At 35.9% G+C, this 21,610-nt stretch overlaps 1 protein-coding gene across 6 annotated transcripts in view; it reads right to left on the reverse strand.

The window, feature by feature from the left end:
* TBC1D5 (TBC1 domain family member 5) overlaps positions 1-21,610 on the reverse strand; it is a 295,713-nt gene that overhangs the window by 178,563 nt on the left and 95,540 nt on the right. The window contains exon 3 of one of the 6 annotated variants that reach the window (XM_048950416.1): positions 21,281-21,378. The exons of the other annotated variants lie outside the window; for them this stretch is intronic. The gene's annotated coding sequence lies outside the window, so the exon portion shown is untranslated. The remainder of the gene's footprint in view (positions 1-21,280; positions 21,379-21,610) is intronic. 6 annotated transcript variants of the gene reach the window in all.

Raw genomic sequence — 21,610 nt, forward strand, 5'->3', positions numbered from 1 at the left:
TCCTACTAATTTTCTTCAAACATGATGGCCTAAAAAAGACAAAGAGCAGGCACCCTTCCCAGCACTGGGAGTTCTACTATTCTTTAATATACATGGAAACATAATTAGGGCTGCATAAGAAATATTTACCTCGTTTAGGGGAATGAAAGGAGACATGAACCTACCCGTGAGCCCAAGGCAAATAAGTGTTGTGTTTGGCTCCTCTCTCTAAGTGTGAGAGCAGAGAAAGCCCTGCAGTACTGCTGGATGCATTCAGCACATGGCCCAGAGCTCAGATGCCTCCACCTATGGCAGCACCACATGTCAACTCCTCACTGACCACGTTGAATGAACCCAGTCTGGTTTTCAACAGTAGAAAAGGCACCTTGTTGGTAAACCTGTGACTTGTCAGTGCAGGTTCTCAACAGAAACAACCCAAAATCCCATGAAATTGGCTTAAAGACACAAACATGGAAATCTTCTGGATATAAAAAAAACTGTGGAGATACCATCTTATAATACACTCCAATATGGTCTCCTCCTCAGTCCATTGCACAGCATAAAATATCGGCCTGCTTTCATCAGGAAAAACTTTACTAACATTTACTTCCACCTTACTAGCAACCTCCTTCGGCATAACAGAAATCAACTACCTGTTCTATTAATTACCTGCTAGCTAGAAATACAAGACTAAGTCAAAAGTCTCTGTGAGATTTGCTTCTATTTTAGTTGAAGTGTCAGTGGTGCACTTGTCACCCAGACAGGAACTGGGCAAAACATGGCAAAAGCATGTATTACATAAACATAGAAGAATATCACTATAGCCAGTAGAGCACAAAACAGCAGAGTCCTCTGTGATTTGATTATAATAAATGTTCATGTAATAGACTAATCATAATGAACGTTCAATCAGAAGTTGAAATGCTCGTAACAAAACCAAACTTCATAGAGGTATTTTTGTTTGTTCGTTTGTTTTTTAAAGCAGCAAGACTATTTGTTACCAAATGAGTGAAATACAAAACTACTCTATTGTCAAAAAATATAATAAATTCAAAACTATCATGTTCTCAATCTGAACATAAACATAATACTTTATTTTAAGCCATAAGACTTTAATTTACCTCTTTATTTGCAATAACTATTGAAACAAATATAGGTAACACACTTTGTTTCAAAAATAGTTACAGAATTATTTCAATTTCAAAATAAACTAAACCAATTCTGAAATGTTATCCTTTATCATCTATCTCTGCATAGAAATTTAAAATGATTTAATCAATCTGTGTGCACAAGATAAACCAAAACATACAAAAACTCATAGCAAGTGAAGAATATTCATATTGTTTGGACAAAACGAGAATGGCTGTTTAGAATGTGTAACTGAACAGAAAAACAGAAGTGGGAAGTCAGAAGCACTTCTGATGCCCATTTGCTCTCTCTTCCCTTCCCCTTATGGTTCAATGAAAGAAGAGAAACCACATGCTGGAAGAGGTCCATAGCATCGGGGTAGGAAAACTGCACAAATTTCAACTGAGGTCTCCAAACCAGTTTCCTGTACAACTTGAAAACACTCATAGGAAAACTAAGATTGCTGAGAGGATACAATGTCAGGTCTGCAGGCTTACTTGAACTAACAAGGTACATCCTGAGAACTTGTCTCACTCATGTTTTCTGTCATCCTCTGATCCCCAAACAATAAAGTAAAAAAGTAAAACCTTTAATGTGTGAAGAAAGGAAACAAACAGATGTTAAATCTTAGTGGAAGAAACTAAGCACTGCATAAGCTAAGGGTTAAAATCAGTATATAAGGGTATATATCAGTACAAGCAGTGTTACTGGAATATGACATTTCTGCAAACTACTGACATGTAGGAAAGTATTTAAACAATACTTTGCATTCATCCTACTAGACTGTATCATCTACCTACTTCAAATTATCTTTGGGCATTTATTTCATGCCATGTAGCAAAGTTTACCATTTTAATTACTTAAATTGATGACAAGTAGAGGAAATACTTGTTTAGCTAAGTGATAAATTAGCTGCCCTCTGAAGTCAAATTGATTAAAATGACCCAACGAAAAGCGTCTGATGTCGTAATGGTCTTGTGCATGTTTTGTTGAGTTTGACAGCATCATGTTACGAGGGTTCATAATTCTGCCCCTCATTTGCAGCTTATGAAGTAATCAAGCATGTTAGCACACTGAAGTGAGAACAGAATACAAAAAATATTTTACAGTAGATATGAAATTAAATATTAGGAGTATAAACATGCATTGTGTATATTTAAAGCAATGGAGTGCAGATGACTTGCAAATAATCTAGAAGCAATTCCAGATCCCAGGTTTGCTCTCAGTAGAAGGCCGAGCGGGAGAGGGTGCTGAGCATCCATGGAGTGATTCTGCTCTTTCTCATCTGAGCCCACCTCTTATAGAACATACAACCCTCCATAACTCCATACACAACCCTCCATAAACATACTGCCACCATCTCTATTTATATACAGAAAACCTGCTACCTAGGTTAAAACCAGCTGCGATGAAACCCAGCAGGGATGCTACTCAGGCACTTCCACAGGTTGTTAACACTTTGAGGAAACACGTTTCAGGAGGAACATTTACTAACTCTGAAGAAAAATGCACAACTTGACAAACTTCGACTAGCATAAAGCAAGTTTGTTTTCTCTTATAAAATGTATCAGATTATGTATCATTAAAATAGAATGACGCAAACATAAAAATGGACTGACATGGTAAAGCTGATTAACATTACCATCAGCTGGGATCCGGAACAAAACAAACATGATCACTGCACTGATGGACAGGTTAACAGCCAGTGAGTCTGAAGATCATGAAATGCAATTAATTTTGTCCCATTTAATAACATTTCCTGCATTTTAACTTCTGCCTGTCTAATCTTTAATACAAAAACAGAGTTACATTGGACTTTAAATAAGTTAATTAAGTATTAAAATCAATCATGTGAAAGTCTTAATATTTAATATTGTTAGATTGTATATCAAAGTGGTTTTATTATTTATTTACTCTGAACCTTTCCAGAATACTTCATGTGGCAACAGGGGGTCTGTATCTCACAAGATAAATGCATTTACAATGCCAAATAAATTATATATAAAAGCATTTGTCTTAATACATGTCATTCAATATTAAATATCACCCATTGGTACCACCCTGAAACCGTAATCCATTTTTACCAACCGCACATTTGTATTATTCAAATGTTGTCTATTAAACAGTTGTCTCAAGAGCCACAGTAAAGGAATACATACCTAAGAACAATTATCATAGGAGCTTTAAAGCACTGTCTACAGATTTAACCCTACAACTTTCATGTCTTAACAGTACTTAAACATGCAAAGTATAAATTCAGCAGTGAATTAAAATGTCAAGGATAAGAAACAGTATAAATAGCTGGGGATCATGACAATGTATTCTCTTGGTAATTCACATGATAGTTAAAAGCTTTTTTTATGCTATGAGTTAAAATATAAAACGCTAAGTAAACCCACAAAGCTATCATAAGTAAGTTATATTCTCCTAATTTAGTAGACATGGAATCGTCAATGTATTTGCAGCAAGATGGGAACAAGCTCCTGCAGTTTGTAGCTTATGGTTTTCTTGAGGCTATGTGACACTGCAAGATATGCTAGTTTGATTCAGGAAGAAATAGGGTAAATAAAGCAGAGAGGATTGAAAACCTTATGCACTGTTTACCACTGTACACAATAAACATATCCCCCTACCAATCTTGTCAACAACACTCTAACACTATGAACATTCGACATTTACTGCTTCTCTCCAGCTCTGAAAATGATGACAAAGTACAAAAAGTATCAACCATGTTAAGTTCCCAGTACTACAGTTCAGTAGGTGGTACTATGTATCTCAAAAAAGGAAATAAAAAGAGGAGGAGAGGGAGAGGAAGAGGGAGTGCGAGGCCAATCTTTTTAGCACAGCTGAAGTCTGTTTACTAACAACAGTAATATGGGGAATAAACAAGAGGAGCTGATAATCCTTACATGTGATCAAAATTATAACTGAATTGGCATAACAAGTAAGATTTAATGAAATAAATCATTACTAGAATAGTAATAAAGAGCAGAATTATTTACTCTGAAAGAATATACCAGTCAAATGAGTGAGAGCAGTCCCTTGTAAACAGACATCTACATTTACTTGGAAGTTAGAATACAGGAGAAGGTTGAAAATAGGGGTAATAAAAGAAGGAAGACTGTAACACTACAGAAGACATAATGGAAATGGAAATGGAAACTGGCTGGACAATGGCTTGGATAAGCTGACGAAAGAGAACTTTAATTTCACTTGTTTATACTTTGAGAAAGGAGCTGGAAAAAGCAGAAGAGTAGGTCACTGGATTAAAATGAACTGGACTCTAAGCCACAAGTAGAAATTAACTCAGAAAGATGAAAATTTCTGGTAGAAGTGATCTTAGGACAAAGTTTATGATTCTTAGGAAAGGAAAAAGGTGAAAAAACATGGTAATAAGAGGAACAAGATTTCAACAAAACAAATTTCAATATTTTTTTTTTTAATTTATTTATTTATTTATTTTTTTAGAAAGAAACAAAGCCAAGGGATGACAGGAACTCAGGAAACTTGGCCAACTCTTTATGAGAGCTATATTGTATGTAGTGTATCCCAATGCACAGGAAGGACAGAAGATAGAATTACATGAATTTAGCTAAACCACGAATGACCCAAAACTTGAGCAGAATGCACTAAAAGTAAAAAGATCAAATAATGCAGGTTGTGTATATTGAAGCACAAAGTCATGTGGTCAAATTGGAAAGAAAATGAATAAGGAACACAAGGAACAAGAAATAAACAATCTTCATTTATCATGTAAATATACACATATACACAAGTTAGTTGGAAGAAGAAAACAACGGAAAGATTTGATCTCTTATTTAAAGGAAAGGGAGATTTATCAAAGACGGAAAGGCAGGTGAAGTGTTTTATGCTTTACTCTTTGCTAAATGATTCCATTGCAAATCAGATTACCGACACAGCATCATTTAAAATATATATGGGTTAGCTCAAAGAAAGATTAGAGACAAGATAAATTAGTTCTTTTCAAATAATCAGATACAATTCAGCTTAAAGTAATTTCATATAGTAGCTTTGACTAAATGAATGCTGCCCTCAAAATGCGTAGTTTAACTGACCATTGGTGCTACTTTCTTTCTACAGGCAAAAGTACCTGCATAGAAACAGGACAGTTGACTCTGCTGAGTCAAAGCCATCTCATTGCAAGATTAACCAGTATTTTACCAGGAGTAATGAAGGCCTTGCACTTAACACAAAGAAAGTTATTCTTTGATTAAAAGGATATGAACAAGTGGATTACAATTTGAAGGTGAATCAACAATATCATATTACTTAAAAAAAAAATTGATAAAACCAAGATGTAGCTTTATTTACAGGTATATGAAGTAAATCTCCCATCATATGATGCCAGTAAGATCTAAGCTGCAGTAAAGTATCCATCTTTATATGGACAGCCTATGAGGGTTGACATCTGGCTGGTGTAGATAGAAAGGAACAACAAGACTAGTAGGAATCTAGAAAATACAGCCTACGGCATGGCTGAAAAATCAAAAGGTTGTTCATTAGTGGAAGAAAGACTGAAATGAAGGACAAGAAATACACGAGATTTCAGATCTTTACATTACATAACTGTGAAGATACTACCTCCTCTTACAGTAATCTAGAAGTGCTAAAAGCCCTATTCATATTAAAATGTATCATACCAAATTGGAAACCCATTAAACCAAGCAATCTACTTGTTTATTCTATTACAGAATACATTTTATTTACCTGGTTACAAAACATTTCAATGTAACTGAAATTAAAGTACTGTCCTTCCAAACACAGTTAAGACATTAAAGTAGTTTATTGTTGTTTATAGTATGGAAATGACTGCTTTTAACTATTTAAGAGTTTTACTTTCAGAAATACACAGGCACCATGCTATGCTACATACTTTATGTTTTAGTAATACATATGTAACTCAAAAGGCCAAAAAACGTCAAGGCTGAAAGAAATCATCAAAACAGTGAGCCGTAAAAAATGGCAGCTTAGCCTGCAGCCTTACCCGAAATGATAGTAACTAGCTTAGACACTAAAAGTGTATTCAATGAAGTAAGTTTCTAGGATATCACAGCTTTAGAGTACTAAGCAATTAATCCAGGATTCAGCCTTTTATTCTTTCACTATTTTTAGAAAACAGTTTTCTACAGGGGCTGACAATTTTTATAGAAACACCAGCGTGTTCATGCACGCACGGAGGCATTTACATCAAATATTTCTCTTCTAGATATGCAGATACTAAAGCAGCGTGGCCTCACACTGAGGTACAGGAAAGTTAGTGTAAGCTCCACTAGCTAAGGAAAAAGGACAAAATTTCATAGCCGCTTTCAAAGGAGCAAAAAGAGACAGACTTCATTTTGCATCTTACAACAAAGTTAGTAATGTGAAGAAGCATGAGCCACGTTCATGTACACAATTCAGTCTCTGTGATTGAATGCAAATGGGCACAGCTGCAGAGGAAAACTGGGTGGAAATGGAAAGCCAAGACGAGGTGCTGACATCTAATTCAGTTCACACAGCAATCCCTAAGTAAAGCAGAGCAGAATAAAAGACTTGAAAAGCAAATAACCCCAATGACTTGGAAACACAAGGTACAGATGAACCATGATAACCATGCTGGCAGTTGACTGCATGAAAGCACTGTACCACGGTATCACTCCTGCTGTTTTACTTGTTTTAGTAAGAATGTACTACTGCATTCCATGTTACTAAGATGGTGACAAGGAATGTTTTTCTTCCTTTTTCAGACAGAGAACTTTGGTGCAGCATTTCTTCTGTTTCTGGTGTTCAGTAACTCAAAACTAACTCCTGTCAGGGGTAGTATTGTTATGAATAGCAGAAAACTACAGTGCAATACCCTTCCTTCTTTAAATTCTTGATCTCTTAGCACAGCGTTATCAGTTACATGTCATTTTCCTATCCCCTCCCTATCTTTTACACTCCATTCAAATTTCTGAGCAGTTGGATGATATGTTCTATGCTTTTCTGTAGCTGCACATCAAGCTGTCAAGGGAACAAGTGGTACTGCTGAAGTCTTCAGACACAGAGAAGCAAGGCAGACATGGTTGCTGTAGTACATTATAGAAATCATGCTGTTGTTTGGAGGCATTTATTCCCCCTAAAATATTTTCTGTGTAGTCTTTGCTTGTTGCCACAGCACATAAAACACATGTGTAGAAGTCACCAGTACAAGCAACATGGTGCACTGAACACACGTTGGCAGCAGCGCCTCAAAACCTGAATCAGATGCAGGTCTTAAGCACCAAGTAGGAAAACAGTCTTTGCAAGTTTGTAAGAAACAAAAGTCTGGATCTACAAAGAAATATTTAATTCTGCAGAATGTTAGAAATATACCCTACAATTCAGGGCACCAAATAAGCATGTTTAATATAAACTAATTCAGAAATAAAGTCCAGAGGGGACAGTATTAATAAAACCAAGGCGCAGTTTATTAGTTAAAGGGCTTTTTGGTTTGGCAGTAAATTTGTTTCATCAGAAACAGCTGCCACCATCAAGTTCTATTCTCTTTACACTAAATCCCAGGGCTACTTTGCCTTAGAATTGGGTCAAGCACACACCACACAGTAAGAAGCAGAAGCCTTACTTCACACAACACTTTTTGCCAACACCTCAGTATCAGGATGAGACCTTAGACAAGATCACAGGTATTAGGAGGCTAAGAGTTGCCTTGAGAATTGTGTATGTTCTGCTTTGGGGAAGCAGAGCAAAATTACAGATAGGATTTTTCAAAGTTTCTCGATTTTTAATAAGTGATACAATAGACTGATGACTCCTAAACATGCTAAGCTTAGTTGAGAGGTCTCTCTAATTCACCACCCACTATGACATGACTGAATCTCCCTGTGTTGTCTGAATATCATTACAAACCAAAAACGAAATGGAATTCCCAAGAAACTGCAATCAGATTTGCAGAATTGTACTGGAACAACAGCTGTCATTATGCTTTACAGAAAGCTTGCATCACCTTTGAGGCTAAGCTTTTAAGCCAATTTTATTAAAAGAATATAACAGATGTAAACAAGATATGGTTAGATGCCTCCTTGATTAAATTTTTCTATTTGTTTTTAGAAAGCCTTCGCAGATAATCATCTAACACAAGGACAAGAAAACTATGACTTTTTAATAATATTTAATGTATAAATTATAAACAGTGATAGCCATTAACACTGACAGTCCTCCTGGAGAAAAGAGTTGCTTTCACATAATTTCCAGTTCTTTTGGTTTTGGGTTTGTTTGTTTCATTTTTTGGTCTTCTGACAAATCTTAATTTCTTTATCTCCAAATGTAAGAAATGTCAACTAACGACAAATTTCTTTCACATTTTTTTATCCTACTGCAGACTCTCATACTTAAAATTGGTCACATGAAACTGGTCACAGCAAAAATCTAGGAGGATGTACTTTTTGCTACAGGGTTGCATTTCTATCAATAGCTTAGATGCAGATGTGATGTAACAGAGGCCAGGCTATGAATCATTTAGACAAATAAAGAGAGTGAAATCAGAATTTTGAACAGGATCCAGAAGGAAAGAAAACAAGCATGCAGAGAATACAGGTGTGAGCAATTCTCACTTGACTCTTTTACTTAATAGCAAGGGTGTGCATCCTAAAGCAGCTAAATGTTGGTCTGTTGTATAGGTAGACTGCTCCGAAAGTAATGCCTCCTATTTATTTCCATGGACAATACAACAGATACAAAGAGCAAAATAACATTATTTGACAGAGCAAATTCTCAGCTATACAACACTATTTTTCAACATAGTCACCACCATAAGCCAATATGTGTGGATGAGCTGATTGAGACACTATTTTGCAGTGTGATAGCTGTGCTTGCTTATATGCAACACAGGTTTTCATGTCGCTGTTGCCACTTCTGAAACACACCATCCACTGCCTCACTGTACTCACATCCGCTGTCTGGTCTCCAAAAATGTTCAGCAAGCGTCAATGAATGTTAATGGGTGCCATTTTTTTCCACATGGAGGAATTCAATGACACACTTTTGCTTCATCCACATTCCCATGACAGCTGCCATTTTGCCAGAGTGCTCCTCAGCTGCTACCTGCCATATGGCAACAACATGTAATGGAATATTGGTGTGAAGGTTCAACTTCTACTGCCATACCACTAACATCCACCTCTGACATTGCAGACCAAAATAATAAATCAGGAGTCATTACTTTCAGAGCAGCCCTTGTACTACTCATCTTTCTTTTTCTCCTAAGAGACAGTAGAAGGTGTCCTTAGCTTCCTAATGGAAAGGAAGGAAAAAGCAGACCAACAAATCTGTCGTAAAAGGAGAAATGACAGATTGCCTAGCTGAGATGAGTATTCTCTGTCAAAAAAATCCAGCAATTCCACATTTTTCCAGGAAGGCTTGAATCTCTCAGATTTCTCAGGAAGAACCATAGAACTGGAGTTGGAAAAGACTCATAAGGATCATTGAGTCCAACTCCTGCCTCCACACAGGATCACACAAAAATTGCTCCTCCATATAGTTGTTCTTGGGAAGTCCTAGTTCTTTGCTGCGAAAGAAAATCGTAAATTCCTTTCAGTTTTAGCAGACACGTTTATAAGTGGAGCACTGGATACAAGAACACTAGGCAACTTTAACAGTACTTGCCATTTTTTGACTTTGAATTTTTGCCAGAGTTTCATCAGAAATAAGAGCCACAGCATAAAATGTAACTGAGGGCAAATAATACAGATAGACTAGTACTCCCTCACTGTGCCACCTCATCTTTTTCTCCCCACAGAAGTCAATGTAAGACTCTCCTTACCCATTCAAATATGTAAACAACACAATAATCTCAACAGTTTTCTAAAAAATGCCACATACAAAGCTACAAAGTTAGCCTTCCAAGAAGTAATATTGACTTGCCTCCTTTAAATTCAACATTGCCTTTGTGTTTGGTAAAGCTTTTAATAAGGAAAGAGAAGGAATGATTTAGGTTATTTATTTATTTATTTTAGTCCAACAGGAATGGTCAGGAGAGACGTGCAGAAAAGAATAAAGACTTTGGTTCTGGTTGGTTCATTCTTTTGCCATTGAAATACTATGTATTTGCCAAACTCCTTGGTTCAAACAAAAAATACATCAGTGAACACTCATTTTATCAATGATCTCGAAGACACCATGAGAAAGAATTACACTGGTTTACATCTCCATGTAGTCCTTGTGCAAAGTGATATGGAAATACTTCTGAGATTTTAGTACGGTAATTATTTAACTTAAGACCAGTTTTCCTAATTAAAGGCATGCAGTCTGTCATTTCTGTCTCACAACTTACACCCATATGACACTTCTGTACAACTTAAAATCAATTTAATCATTTTGATTCTATTTATATTTAGCTAGTCCCTCCTGAAAGAGCCCAGAACTCTAGCCTAACCTAGGGCCTTTGTATGCCATATGTATATGCAATCTATTACATCAATCAAAACAGCTCACAGTTCAGATGATGTATACACAAATAAATGTACTTTACCTAGAGGTCAAAATAATTTCTGTAAGAGCACAGTATATTTTCTTGTTTTTAGCTACCTCCCACAGCCATAAAGTATAAAAATTTAACAAGCTGTAAAACAACAAATTGAACACCATAGATCGAGTTTCTTTAGTGTCATGCAAGGAACGCTATAATTATAATCAAGAATACTCTTCAACTTATAACTCTGTTTTTACTCTTTATTCTTTCTATATTGAGGCTCTTGGTGGCTTATGCCAGCTTTATTACAAAATATGATTATGAGAAGGAAAGGTGAAAAATATAATAAATTCAGCTACTCTGAGATCACATATGTATGAACTAAGTTGTCAATTTTGGCTTTCTAAGATAGAAATAAGAAAAAAGATGTAGACACTATCTCAGCTTTTGCAAGCACATAACATAGTCTGGGAATCACCAAGTGGATAAATTAGAATTTCACTACCATGAAGTCTGAATTGTTTCTTAACAAGATACGAATCAGTGTTGTTCTGATTTGACAGAACTATGAGACTTTCAAAAATTGTACTTTCAATACATTAAGTACAACAGTTAAGAATTTTCAAAAATGTTTTAGAAATGCTCAGAAATAAGGTCATTTGAAATGTATATAAATCACTACATTAGTCTCACAAAGAGAAAGCTGGAACAAAAATGTACTGAAAAAGGCAGGAATACTTGTCTACATAAAGTAGGGAAAAAGAAGTTACTGAAAAATCAGTCTTTCACTGTAGTGCTTATATCTGGACAAAAAAAAAATATTTCTACCTTTCATATATATTGGACAATATTAAGCATATGAGCACAAAAACTTAAAAAAGCTCTATAATTTACTCTTCTTCAAACTTAACAAAATAAACATTGCTGAAATAAAAAGCAAATGAATACATGATATAAATGACTATTCGATTGACTGTAATTTCACTGTGGTAAAAGTAGTTTGTGAACTTGTTATGAAAGACTATAGACCAAATTCCGTCCTCCTCAAAACTCCCATTGATTTTATTAGGATAGGCAGGTAGTCTCAGTGCTCTAATGTAAATATACAATTCACAAAAAGTTTTCATCTTGAGACTTTGTTTGCTCATCTGATTCAACTACGTAATTATTTTCATTCTGTTTATTAGGCAATAAGCAGAATTACTTTTAAGAACTCTTCTGCACTATAGCTTTATGCATATTTCTGGTAAGGATATGGTAATGCAATTTAAATATACTATATGTTCCTGTGACTTTTTTTTGTATTTTATTAGAATTATAGCACAGTTAGGGTTGGAAGGGCCCTTAAAGCCATAATAGTTTAATCCCCTGCCATGGGCAGGGCTGCCACCCACCAGCTCAGGCTGCCCAAGGCCCCATCCAACCTGGCTTTGATATCTTCCAAGGATGGAGCATCCACAGATTCTCTGGGCAGCCTGTGCCAGTGCCTCACCACCCTCTGAGTAAATAATTTCTTCCTACTGTCTAATCTAACTCTACCTTTTTTATCTGCGTAGAACATTCCCTGATAAAGAATTCCTTTCCAGCTTTCCTATAAACCCCTTTTAGGCCCTGAACAGTCACAATGAGACCTCCCCAAAGCATTCTCTTCTCCAGACTGAACAAGCCCATACTACTCAGCCCATCTTCATAGGAGAGGTGCTCCAGCCCTCTGTTTATACTTGTGGCCCCCTGGATTCCTAGAAAAAGACAGTTCTGCACTTATCCACCTTATCTTCATCTCTGAAAAGTAATTAATACATTCCAGATGCTGTGTAATGACTTTATAAATAAACAGACTAAAATATATAAAAGGCCTTCACAAAGCAGCACTGAGGAATGTTAATTTTACAAAAAGGGAATCCATATCTGTGATATTTCAAACAATGCTAGTCTTAATTTTCTTTAGCATACAGATGTATGCAATGTAGAAGCAAAATCTTAGCTCCCTTTACAAGCAAACAGAATTTGAGTTTTATGTCTAAATGTCAGCCTTTACTATTATAAAATTATACAGAATAAGGAGGAAACAGGGCTGATAGCACATATAAACACGACCATGTATTAGGCTGCATTTAATTACCAGTTCAAACAACAACCTGATCTAACCTTTGACAAGTAAAATAAATGTTCTGAATAATTTAACCAAAGCAAACATTTGCTGTTAAATGCTGGCTAATTATAGTAAGAGATGTACTGAGAGGAGGAAAAAAACCAAAAGAGATGGTAATTTATACAATTCTCCTGCAATTGCTACAGCTATTCCTTGAAACCTTTGAATATTTGCTATACAGGACAAGTACTAAGTATGTACTCTGGGAAACATTTGTTTAAAAGAAGAAGCACTGTATTAGAACAGCTAGCACTAATTCATAAGCATCAAAGAAACAGTCCAAACACAGAAAGTAAGGTAATATAAATTTCAAGAATATCCACCTTTTTCTACTGATGGCTTTCTGATACGAAATGTCTCAGTTTGTCATGCCTTGTATTGCACTGCGAGATAAGAAAGGCTAGAAGGAGGATTGGGTTTTTCAAGAGTGTTAGTGCAAAATCACAAAGTCTCACAATAGAATAGGGGAATACAACTGAGTCGTGTCCACTGCACTTCTGAAAACAGGAGTAATAGGTTCTTTTATTCTTTTGTTACAAGAATGCTAGATCAACAGTTAAATGATGTAAATAACACAGAGATTCTTAAAAATCATCTTCCCACAAAACAATACAGTGATTAAATAAGTTCATCACTATTAGTTTTTCAGATACGCTATCTATAACTAGATATCTATAACTATCTATATGAAATATTGAGCTTTCAAACAAAGCTAATGATCTCAGAAAAATAAATATATATGACAAGGACAAATACTTGAATTCAGCATGCTTCCCATATCAGAAGAGCAATAACTGTAAAACTGAAACCCTTAGCAAAAAGCTGTTGTGTTTTTTTTTTTCCTGCAGCATATATGGCTTCCACTTGTAGACTATTTTTGAAGAATTGAATGGTTTTTGCTATCTTTGGGCTAAGAGTTTCACTTATTAATGCAATGAAGAGTTAAGAGCAGCATCAGCTCTCTCCGCTTGTAGAATAACTACGGTTCAGAAAAATCAGAAGACCATGAAAATTTCACAGACAAGCAATGTACGGTAACAAAAGAAGCCTATAAATCCCTAATCTTGAATATATATTAATATTTGAAGGCTTTATACAATCATCAAAGTACAAAGTGAAAGCCATTAAAAATATTAAAACTGACTGTAAGTATGCTCCTCTCTTTTCCCAAAAGTAATTTGTGTGCAGATAAGTTCTGGCCACAAGTTTCCAAGACAAACATATTATCTTTAAGTTACCTTTTATATTTTCATAAATATTTAAACTCTCCCTGAAATTTTAAATATGTTTATAGAGACAAGACTGCTAACACTCTTAGTCCTTTATAATGAAAAAATATGAATTAAACTATTTCTTGCACACTGTAGGAGAAACAATTTCTAAAAGAAAAAGACATAGTAAATTCACAAAAACATTACAATAGATTGCTTACTTGAGAATGAGGCAGGTGGGTTCAAGAAGCTGAACTGGATTTTCTAACGTAGTGTAAATTCAGTATTGGAAAATTGAGTTTGAAGGTCATTACTGCTCTTGCTCCATAGCTCAAGATAAAGTATTTAAGTAAACAAAGTAGTAAAGAATTTGACAAGATCCATACCTAAAACTATGGAGGAATTCAAGTTAAAAAAAATACTTTTACACTGTATCTACTCCTTTTTACCAATAGGACAGTAAAATGTGCTGTTTTTGATTATGCTGAGGTGTCCTTAAAAACATATTCAGCTGTATTCAGACAGGAAGGAAATCTTAGGTCATCAATGGTAAATGGAATGAATCAACTCTTTCCAGCTATTATCCTGCACATAAAACTGGAATGGGTCTCTAAAGTTGTTATGCTTTTTGTATTCTGCACCTGAAACGTTTTTCAGGTTCAGTAAACTAATTTTAACTAATAGGAGATACGTTTCTCTCCGGTGAACTAAAAGATCTCAAGAAATAAGACGGCTACTCAGTTCTGTAATATTAACTTCTCCAAGAGCCTCATATTTTATACAAACAATAAAACAAACAAAACTAGCCCAAGTTGTGAGTGCTGGAGCGAAGACCACGTCTTAATGGGGAAGGGTAGGAGCCACACTTCCAAGTATTCTGCACTTTAAGCACAACATTAAATATCTAAACAAGAAATTAACTCAATATTTAATAATTAAATATTTTGATCTGACAGTAACATTGAAGGAAACCAGTGTTTATCAGATAAATCATAAGAGTGAATCACCACATTAACCAAAATCCAAAACTGAACGCTAGCATACTAAAAATAATATCGTGATCATAAACTCCAGGAATATTTACTGTTCCTGGATAACATCTTACATAACAATCTGATATAGCAGGTGGTGTACCTTGAAGAGTGATTATAACCACATAATTTACGTACATATGTACAGATACTTAGGCGTAAACCAGCTAGTATCTTTGCCCAGTTGGCCCACCTGGTGGACAATTTATCTGAGTCCCACGGGTATCTCCATCCAGACCACAAAGAAGAGAAATATGATGATGTTGAAATAAGCCAAGATTTTTTCCTGATTTTAAGTACCAAATTTTATCATTATCAATATTAAAACCTACAGTTAGATTCACCTTATTGTGTAACAGTTTACAGAGAAATCAGAATTAACAAGAGTAAAACAGAATGTATAAAATTAACAGATCTCACAGCAGAATTATACTATTGTGGTAAGTTCCTTTTAACTAATCCAATACTTCACCCTGGTCAGTCTGTTATCATAACAAACAACTAACTAAACTGAAAGTTTACTGCATATTTCAGTTTTGCAAGCACTTGTAAGGTCTTCCTGAAGAGAATTCACTTTTTTTGTTGAATGGCTTTGTGACATGGATTAGCCTCCACAAGAGATCTAAACTGAGAATAATTAATTCATTTTGCAATGGCTGCTCTGAAAATAATGTCTCTTATTTCATTATGTCAGCTGACGATGTCAGAGGTGGATGTTGGTGGGATGTCAGTAGAAATTGAACCTTAGCACCTATTTCCCTTTACAAGTTGTTGTCATATGCAGACAGCAGCTGAGGAACAACAGTCTGGCAAAATGATGCCTGACATGGGAATGTGGATGAAGAAAACGTGTGTCACTGAATTACTCCATGTGGAAAAAAATGGCACCCACTGACACCACTGATGCTTGCTGAATATTTTTGGAGACAAACACTGGATGGTGCACAGTGAGGATATGGGTGGAGTTTCAGAAGTGGCAACAATGGGTCATGTCCAGCTACAGCAAAAGCAAACTCTTGTCCATCACTGGTGAAAATGCATAGCTAATGGTGGTGTCTATATTGAAAAGTAGTTTTTGGAGGTGAGAATATGCTCTGCTAAATAGTTTTATAGTGCTCTTTGTATCTGTTGCAGTTTTCATGGAAATAAATAGGAAGCATTACTTTTGGAGTGACCTACATATATAATTGGTTAGATTTAAATGAGAAATGAAAGGCCAGTTCCAACAGAGTGCAGTGATCAGCCACTGTTGTTTTCTATATAATTTACTGGTTGAGTTTAATAATTACAGTGTTGCCTTGATAATCTGTAGCTACAGAGTACTGGAACGAGAAGATGAGAAAATAGTTCTCACATTAATAGGAGAATTGATTTTTTTTTTCTTTTAATTTAAATGCAGACCCACATAAACTGCAAGCAGAGTATTTACAACGTACATCTAAGAACACTGACACTGGTTTAAACTAAAATTAATTTATATCACTCAAATCCGGAAAAACATAATTTCAAGCCTTGATCTTATTAGGATACTTAATGTAATCTTATTAGAATGTGAGCTTCTATATATCAAAGTGTTTTATACATTGCAAATATATTTTAAAGAGCTCCAATAAACATTACTGAACAATTCACTACTGATCTCCAAGCCTAGTTTCACAAGGGGTGATTACTGGGTCTATAATTAACACAGTAGGAGTGGCAATCCCTTCACATTGGCTGTACTCTTGCTGCTCTCCAGAACCAAGTCATATGGCCATTACTTAAATTTCCAGGACTTTCTCATCTCTTAGCTGCCCAAGGTTTGCACAGAGCAGCATGTTTTCCAAAAGGACAGAGTACCTACAGATTCAGCGGAAGCAAATACGGATCATACATGCTTAAAATTTCAGAGAATCAGGCCTGGTGCCATATACAAGGAAAATGCTGCCAGAAATGTCACTCAGAATCCACGCCTGCCACTCTACAGAGTTTCATATACGCTTAATGATGGCTAGCAAGTACAGTGAGCAGATCTAGCTAAAGAAAAACAACAGAAAGCCAGGCAGCCGGAAAGCAATGCGCACTGTGCCTGCACTTCTACCCCACTGGCAGAGGAAAAGTAAAATGGTGAGGAAACTGGCAAGACTGATGCAAAAATGTAAATGTTTCTAAGCACGATAGAAGACCTTAAGAGATTTTTAATCTCATTTGAAACAGTTTCAATACTCCAACATTAAAGTATGCACATATATATTAATGAAGCAGACATGTTAATCCCCCCGATGTCGATGTCTATGAAGCATCTTAGCTCTTACTTCCTTCTCCCTCAGTCGTGTGTAAGTAATGCGCTGTGGCAACATATGAATACTTTATAGCTCCGGCAACGAATGAATGAATGAACAGTGACCTAAACTCGAGCAGCAATTAAGGTTTCCATTTCTTTACCCATCAGCTATTGCATATACTCACAGCAAACAAGTGTGTTTTTCTGACATGCACACTTGTCTGTTAATAAGTTAAAGGACTATTTCAGTCAAGAGCCTTTCTGTTTTTCCCCTACACGCTTCGTTTCTTGCTACATGCATTGGAGTTTTCCTCTGATAGAGATGCTGATGACAAGCCAACAAAATGGAGGTGATAGCTGCCAGGGATTAAGGTAAAGAATACTGCAGTACTTTGGAGCAGCACAAACTGCAGTTGTTTCCTTACACAGGCTTTCTCAATGTGAACTGAGAGCTTTCAGCTAGCACTTCCAATTGATTGTAGTGCAGCACTATATATTCCTTGCAGGACTTTCACAGACTACAAGCATCAGTAGTCAGAAGAACTCCAACATTTCAAAGTGCAATAGGAATGCAATTATTAAGGTTTGTTATGTTTTGGTTTTGTGGGTGTTTTTTTTTGTTTGTTTGTTTTTTGTTTTTTGTTCTTTTTTGTTTTTGTTTTTCCTTTGTAGGGCATGAAGAGAAAAAAAAATGCAAGGAGCTGCAGTCGTTCCTTTTCATCAGCTTAGTTCAAAGCAATTTTACTAATAATGCATTGCACATTATCAATACAGTATGTGTGCAGACACGATTACATTCAAACTCTAAAACTAAATTTCAGCTGCAGAATCTTACAGGAATCTGTGAGAGAAACCACTGGCTTTTCAGGGACCAGCAGATACTATTTTGCTTAACAGTACTTAGGAAAAACATTTTTCCAACTGTAAACAGACAAAATGTTACCTGTCAATGGAAACTACAGAAATCAATTTCTCAATTCTTTCTTCCCATTTTAAAAATTGATCTCGTTTTCTCAGTTAACTATAATATATGTTTCAAAACTCTCAACCGCTGTTTATCTAGCATGAAATAATCTCTGCAAAAATACAGACCAGACCAAAGAAAAGAAACAGATCCTGATAGCTGTTAGTACATTCAACGAGCATTATACTAACACATTTGTCTTTGTAGAAAGAAGAGAAAAACAGAAGGAAAGCTATCTGCTTTTGAGATAAGCAGATTTTTTTTTTTCTCTTCTAGATATAGCAGTATAATTTCGTTCTACTCTTTTTTAATCAAATAATCAATATGGATAATTGGTCAAGGAAAGTAAGAGTCTACTGAATTGCAAAGTGGATGACTGATTCCTTTATTCTGGAAGGTAGCATCTTGTTGCCTTGATTATTTAAGCCAAAATTTGTAGGGATTATGAATTCAACAACAACTAATGTTTAACTCTTTACATTCCATGAAATTTGAATGTTACTGAAGTCGACAATCTTCATCATTCAATACTGAGATTTGCTCTGCTTCCTCCAGCCTCAGTTCTGAATCCATGACACGTATTTTGTATGCATAAATTTAAAGAACACACGTTGTTACACATACTTGCTTTCTGTAGCATGGCTTTTCAAACCTCCCAGCATTTCACCCATCAAAAGGGTAAAATGCAAGTTATATTTTAAAATGTAGATAACTGAGAAAAAAAAAATATGACGCGATTGCAGACAAAAGGCAAGCTGATTGGATTGACTACAGCAGAACAATTTGGAAACTGAAGATTCAGCTGGTCCCTCAGAAGGCCCTGCTGCCAGTTTCTTCACACCGCGTGAGAGAATTGTATATATGTGAGAAGGAGAGCAAATTTGGCAAAACAGTAGAATGAAATAGTGAGTTAATCATGAGTCATAATTGATAGACTCCTTCAACTGCGCATAATGCCCTCCAAGATGCACATGGCCATGCTAGAGTTGCTCTGCAGCTCCATTTCCTGGATGCTCCAAATCCTGCTGAAGATTTATGAGGCATTAAGGTCACTTCAGACTCCCTTCCTTTCTTTTTTCTTTACCTAAGTAGTAGGAATTTCTCATCCTTTTTTTTCCCCCACACCCCTTGAAAATTCTCTAGCTAGGATTTAAAAATCATGAAACATTATAGAAAAGTCAACACAAATCTTAGCATTCACAACTAATGATGTATTTTCATTCTTTTTCATTTTGGACTTCCTTGTATGCATTAATAGATCACATTTCAACCTTGCCAGAGCTGAGAGTTTGAGTGGACAGTGGAGGAGGAAACAGAATTGAAATGGTTCTTACACAGATAAGCCAATGTAACTCTATGCCCATTTTGGACATTAACTGGTATTATTGCTGTATTAAGAAAGCAGTTTTTCAAGGGTCACGTGCACTAAGTTCAGTATGTACTACAAAGCTATCAACATACTACAGAATATACTTTGTGTAATTATCTGTAATTAATATTATCAGTTCTATTAGGTCCCAGTGAAAACATCTTATTAGTTCTACAATTAAATGATTCAGAAACCATCCAACACTATTTTTGCCTTTTAACAGTTCCAATCAGTAGCAGATCTAGGTGTAATCAACAGCAGCAGGGGGCTTTAGGAAGCAAAACAAAACAAAAACAGTAGGGATCTTTAGTACTTTACAGTAATTGATACAAGGAGATGTTATATGTTACTGCAAGTTAGCCAAAGATATGGAAAAGCTACGTAAAAATTCCCTGTTATCTACAATTACTGTTTCAATATAGCAGGAACAATACAATAGGCTTTTAAGAAATGGAATAACTGAAGTTTTACTGAATTCCTCACTGACCTAGAAGATTTCCTTTATCTCTTTTTGCCCTCCCCACTTTACATTTTCTCTAACAAGATCAATATTTTGGTTACCGTATCTTCAGAATCCATAGATGTCACCCCTTAAATTTGTGAGTGGGCTGCACAAGTGATATAAAGTCCCTCTTCTGTAGGAGTTGAGCACATGGTCTGAACAGCACTTTTAGCCCCTGCAATGCACGGTAGCAAAACTATGTTTCCCATATGTTAGTGCTGACAGGCTGACTGATAAAATTTCAACTCAAAGAAACTTACATACAAGTTATTTTTACGCTTTTTAATCCTTTTTCTCTATTAACAGAGTCCCAGATATAAGAAAGGAATACATTAAAGAGAAATTGATAAGTGATGCAGTAATTTATGCACCCTTTGAGTGCTAGGACATCTGCATAAAACGAGGCCACTGCCTTTTTGATGACAAGGATCTTGGGATAGTTCCAAATTCTAAGTATTTAAATCCTAAGCTTTTAATTTCCCACTGATTTTAACATAAGTGTAAGGAGATAAGCACGTAAGTATCTCTTTGGATCAACTCTTGTTACCAAGTTTGGAAAAAAATCCTATCTAGCTACAGAGCACTCAAAGAAGAGCTGGTGAGCATGTCATAGTGAAAGATCTTGTCGCATACATAACATTCCCAACCTTGCTAAGCTGCAAGTTTGCACAAAAAGAGCAGTCACACTTCGGGACTGAGGCATAGCCAGAGCCACAGAGATCATGCACTCACACCAGTCGATTCTGCAGGAACAGAGAATGTAGAATGCAATTCGTGAGCTTCGTCCTGGTGCTCAAGTGAAGACACACATTAGGCAAAATATGTTACCAATGAATCACACCGTGATCACCAAATGAGTCCCAGAAAGTCTTACCCCTGCTTGAGCCATCTCAAGTAGCATTTTAAAGTGTAAAATTTTGAAATTACAAAAAACATATCCAATTAATTACTTACTACATGGACAATTTTATTCTTTTTGTTATGGTGTAAGACAAACCTACTGCTTAGGCATGAATCTAAATGAGAAATATAAGAGCAGAACATGCTGGAATCAAGGGAAAAAGCATTAAGCGGATGCATCTTCTTATTTTTACAAGAGTACAGCAATTCATATCTAAAAGCTGACAACAGTGGATAAAACATATCAGTTATTTCACATCTGTCTCCAGAAGAGGACATTTTCCCAAGGATGGTATGCATGAACCAGTGGGAAAGTAAAATGCAGTCACATACCACAATAAACTCCAGAACCACAATGCAGTTTTCCGACAGTGGCAGGTGAAAGGTGCAGCAGTTTTAGAGGTAAAGAGGGGGATGTTTCATTAAAGCAGCTGAAAAAGAAGAACGAACTGTCAGGGAGCAGGAATACCACCATGTTAGAATGGCATAACATATTACTATGGCAGCTAATCTGTGATGAGGTCAGGCGAGCCAGGGCACGTACGAGGTAAAATCTCTTATTTAGTGGGTAGTCTCCATCTAGCCGTTTTCCAGGCTACCTGGTTGAAAGCTGCTCAGAGGAATTTTTAAAGAATGGATTTCAGCCATATTCAGTCAGGAAAT

Source organism: Lagopus muta, chromosome 7 (genome assembly GCF_023343835.1).
Source record: "Lagopus muta isolate bLagMut1 chromosome 7, bLagMut1 primary, whole genome shotgun sequence".
Taxonomy (NCBI): domain Eukaryota; kingdom Metazoa; phylum Chordata; class Aves; order Galliformes; family Phasianidae; genus Lagopus; species Lagopus muta.